The following is a 5,535-nucleotide window of genomic DNA, read 5'->3' as shown; positions in this document are numbered from 1 at the left end:
TCAGCCACTCGTGACCCGCCTGAGCAATCGAATTTATTCTATCCTTTCAGTTTTATGTGTCTTAAGGGACACACCGCGCGCCATCTATTGAGATGATTTAACAACCATTTCAACCAATATGAAGCACTTTTCAGTGAATACAATATTGTAACGATGGAACACGACCTTTTCTTGAATTTATATTTTTTGGTTTTTTATGGCATTCAAAATGCTTTATAAATATAAATTTATAAAGGATAGAAAAAATTCGATCACGAGGCGGGACTTGAACCCGCATCCTTCGCGCCATTCCGGGGCGGATGCCTAACCAACTCAGCCACTCGTCGTGACCCGCCTGAGCAATCGAAAAAAAAACAAAAAAAATATAAATTCAAGAAAAGGTCGTGTTCCATCGTTACAATATTGTATTCACTGAAAAGTGCTTCATATTGGTTGAAATGGTTGTTAAATCATCTCAATAGATGGCGCGCGGTGTGTCCCTTAAGACACATAAAACTGAAAGGATAGAATAAATTCGATTGCTCAGGCGGGTCACGAGTGGCTGAGTTGGTTAGGCATCCGCCCCGGAATGGCGCGAAGGATGCGGGTTCAAGTCCCGCCTCGTGATCGAATTTTTTCTATCCTTTATAAATTTATAAAGCTATACAGGGTTAGTTGTAAAACACCGGCAACCTCGCAGGACAAGATAGCTAACATCATAAGCAACAACATTTGTTCTACGACTTTTGATAATTTGTTAAATTTTATTTTCATACAAAAATAAATATTCATTTAATTTTCCGTTTGAATATTATAAAACAAAAACAACGCCTCCCAAAAATTACGTAAACAAGAAGCGAACGAGATGGGGAAGGGAACGTCACGTCGTCCATCCGATAATGAATAGAACATAGACAAATGAACATAATATACAAATATTAGGAGAGTACCTACAATAAAAGTTTAAAAAATCATTTAAAAATAATGCGTTATGCCAAAAGTCGTAGAACAAATGTTGTTACTTATGATGGTAGCTATCTTGTCCTGCGAGGTTGCTGGTGTTTTACAAGTAACCCTGTATATAGCAGTTATTCTAAGTATATTTAAATAAAATATTCAGGCTTCAGTTCGACAGGATATTACCAAACAACATCGTACAGATTTTTGAAGAAATTGTTTGGTCATTGTTTATAGTCATTTTTTGGAGTCTAGATGCAGTACATCTCATTTATTTGAATTAGAATTATAAACATTACTTTCAATATATCATATGTAAGATAAATTTACCTTATAAGGTTACAAAATCTAAACGAAGCAGGATAGGATTTATTTTATGATTGGGGAGGCTACAAAGTTTTAGGGCTGTGTGAATTCATGAAAAATAAATGAATACCACTTCTTTGATATATTGTATCAATTTTGATTAGAAGCTTTATAACAAAAAATGTAATCTATTTCATTAATCTCTTTCCGTACAAAAACAGTCATTAGTTCTTAAATAATTTACTACTTTTCTAGTAAAGCCAAAGAAATCTATACTAATATTATAAAACTGAAAAGTTTTTTGTTTGTTTGTTTGAACGCGCTTATCTCTGAAACTACTGGTCCGATTTGCAAAATTATTTCTTTGTTAGATAGCCCTTTAATAGAGGAAGACTATATGCAAGACCAACAGGAGCGGAGCAACGTGTGAAACCGCAAAGTGTAGATTAATAAAACACTTTACTTAGTTACTTTTTACTTTTACTTTTTTAAGTTAATTCAGATTTTTAAAATAGTTCTCTGAGTATTTAAAGTAAATAAGTATTATAAGCAATGATTAAAATTTTATATTTTCTAATAACAGTATGTTATTGTATTTTTAGTTTGTTATTTTAAAAAGCAAACATAATAGATACAGTAGACGGTTTGAAAATTTAGGTCATGCAACGTATGCTACTTAATGAACTATAAATACTCAATTGTACTAGTTTTAAATACACAATTATAGTTGGTACAAACTTTATTATATTCAACTAAAAGATCTCAATCATAATATTTGTTTGTGCTTGTTTATTATATGTATTATTCAGTAAATACTTTGAAACGTTGAAGGAAATGTATAAGGTACCAACCTAAGGTTCCTAATACATTTCCTCAATTGTTTTAGATGTATTTGAAGTGAAACTTCTTTAGGCGCGTTGAGAGTGCGTCAATACTGTCTAGGAATAAGGCGACGATTTTGGAATCTTTGAATGTTGTAAAAGTTAAATAGAAGATTCACTTCTGACACGTGTGCTCGGCACACACGCTTTTTTGTCATAAATACCTACACAATACATGTGAATTGTGTTGATGATGTTGATTACTTTTTATTATCTGTATTAATAAACATTTGTTTGTTTTCAGGTATGATTCACAACCTTACAGTAAGTATTTTAAGTTTCTGAACTGTATGTTGAGAGCTTTAACTGTCGCGTGTGAGAACTAAGGCAAAGTTATAAGTGACCCTACAGGCAAACTTAACCTAGACCAAGTAAAAAAGAACTAAGTATCACATATCCTTGTTAGGTTTTATAACCAATAAGTATTATTACTTATGCGAATTACTATGGACAAAGTTTTTAATGCTACAGTTTGTACTTATTCTAGCCAATTTTAAGTGGAGTGATACGAAGCGCTTAGTATTTGTTTAGTTAATTTAAAAATAATTTTTCTGGTATTTATTATGAGCAGTGCTTTAATACTTAAGATAAAAAAAAAACTTTATTTATTTGCCTTCACAACTCAAACTATTACAATAGAACAAAAAATGTAAACGTGTAGCTGGTAGCATTTACGTTGTGAAGGACTAGTGTCTGAAATAGGTCTGTGAAAGACCTGTAGTACAGATCACTAGCCCCCCTCGCGGATAACACTACTAAAATACATTTGTAAAGATTGATTGATGATTGATTTAAGATAATGAAGTAAAAATGTATATATGTATAAGATTTTTCGCACATTATGTAGTTATATATCATCTAATATTTGTTACATAATATTATGTTATATGAAATCAGTGCTACTGATGGAATGCTTACAATAATAATATTGTTATATCAATAAAAATATTCGTATTTGGACCATCATTTCACATAATGATATTATTATGTTAAACTATTTAATGGATCTTAAGAATAGCTTCATCATTCTATGAATATTAATTTATCATCTATTAACATAATATGCTCATTATTATCAGGTAAATTATGAAGAATTAAATACTTTTTCTTTCGGTGTTTTGGTTCATATTAATAAATAGTTACTACGTAAGTTTTGGCCTGTTTCAATAGGATGCAGTGTAAAAGTCTAAAGTTACTTAACACTAGTAAGAATGTAGCTATTAGTTTGATGACGTTTTCCACTTGATTCATTTTAGTTGAAGTATAACTAGATTTCTTTCGAACTAGTTATTTTCTTATCGAATGTGAGCTGTATTTGATAATACCTAAATGATTCACACACGTGTTCGTGTTCTAATTTCGTATTAAAGCGTTTTTATGACAAGGACTCTCATTACTCTAGGCAATTCAGGTCTTAAAGGCCCTTTCATACAATTGACCCCAAAGTTTCTGATGAAATGGTAGCTTACTAACTTCGGAAGGGATTTTGGCGTTCGTAATTTATTTAATTAAGTGTTCACGTAAAGTGAGTTTAAATATAAATAAAGAAATTATTTGAATTTACTCTTTTAAATTAATATAAAACCGATTTTTATTGGCTCTATATATTATTTGTTATTTGTAAAGTATTAAATGTATTAAAGTTAGATCTATTTTACGTTATTTTTATTAATAAGTAACCCAAAATAACCTGTTTTTATCCATAAAAACACGTGTCCCTCCTATCCTCTACAATATTAATAAATAATCAGAGATAAGAGCAAGCATAGCAATTACAAAGCAAAATTCCGTATACTTATCGAATTATTATCCCACGCATTTAATCAATTCCATGTTCTCTGTTACACCGATATTTCTGACGTTATACCGTAAAGTTGAGTCTAGACGGTAATACAGCATGACATGCCTTGTAGTCATGCTTGAATGATCATTTGGACCAAGTTTGGACCAAAGTTTGAAATGAATAACATGACTACGTGCTGGTAGCTGATTGGTGGAGCTATACTCCGGCTGTATGCGAAAATATAAAAATGCATGCGAATGATATAAAAATGCATGATTTAAAAATTTTGCTTGAGCAACATGACAATAGCACACGTAAACGCATGTCATGCTTGCATTACCGTCTAGGGACGCCTTTACGTTTGTACCGAGATACACATGTTCAGCTTTACTTATAAACGTCTCTCAAATTTAAGAGCCCCTCTTAGCTGTTGATCAACGTTTTTTTCACTTATAAACCCAATTCAGTGTTGAGAGGTGTTTAAGTAACAGTAAAATAATGTCAAAATTTAAGAAACGTCCGACCCTGTTTTAAATCTATTTGAGAGACATCATGGCGGATATATTGTCAAACATTTGGACGTTTTGTAGTTGCCAAGAGTATATTATTTGTGTTTTTATTCACTTCGCAGTAAAATAACTGTGGTAAAATGGATATTGATAGTTTGAGCAAGGATTTTACGAATGATGTGCAGGTGCTTCGTGATTTGAGAATTCGTAAGCGTCAAAAAAAAGTTTATAAACAGAGCGTGAATCCTCTGGACCTGAAAGAAGAAGAATTCCTGTCGTAGTTTTGGGAAGCATATACGATCTGAGTCACATGCGAACGAGGAATAATAACTATAAGTTACTATAACTGTCGAGCGTTGCTTCGGGGTGTGGAAACAAAGATTCCGCATTCTCAATGAAACGTTGTGAGGATTCCTCCACGTGATCAAGATCACGATTATTGCTGGTGCAGTTTTGCACAATTTAACAATACTAATAATAATTAATGAGTCTATTTTAAATCAAGGTAGGTATTTACGCAAAATACTTTCATATGCAAACAAAGTATATTTAATAATGCCAATACATAAATGCTACCTATCCATATTTTAATTCTTTTTTTTTTGTTTCTTTCTAGATCCTACAGGCATTGAAAATCAATTAACAAATCCAACTGTCCCTAATAATGTAGAAGAATAAGAAGATGAATGCGAAAAACAAGGGAAAACATCAACACAGCCATATTGAAACTTATTTTTATAATTAAATAAATATTTTCATATATTTGTAAATTTATTATTGTTTTCTTATAATATTCCTCTTCCAAAGTAAGTATTTGGAGCCTTTTTTCATGAGTCTCCCTTTCCTGTTGGATTGTAATTTCATGCAACTCTTGTTGTTGCTTCATAAGTTCTTCCCTGCTTTTTTGCAAGGAGGATTAATAATAATTGATGCTCATTTTCAGTTATTTGATTTTTCACTGTACAAATATGATAAACATTAAACATAATTTTACATAAATCACAGCTGTACAACAATTGCTAAATAATAAATTAAATAACAAAGAAATGACATAATTATATTTTGAAAGTTTATTCGCAGTTAAATGTCATACAAAATAAAGTCTACCATTCATATTTGT

General features: G+C 31.3%; 1 long non-coding RNA gene across 1 annotated transcript; it reads left to right on the top strand.

Moving 5' to 3' along the window:
- The first annotated feature begins 4,624 nt into the window (after positions 1–4,624).
- On the top strand, positions 4,625–5,185 carry LOC123700219. Its single transcript, XR_006752601.1, has 2 exons — positions 4,625–4,920; positions 5,032–5,185. It is a non-coding gene; the product is annotated as an uncharacterized LOC123700219 (long non-coding RNA).
- The last annotated feature ends 350 nt before the right edge of the window (positions 5,186–5,535 follow it).

This window comes from Colias croceus, chromosome 19 (genome assembly GCF_905220415.1).
Source record: "Colias croceus chromosome 19, ilColCroc2.1".
Lineage (NCBI taxonomy): Eukaryota > Metazoa > Arthropoda > Insecta > Lepidoptera > Pieridae > Colias > Colias croceus.
Note: the sequence above shows the minus strand (reverse complement) of the source record. Positions and strands in the feature narration are given on the sequence as shown.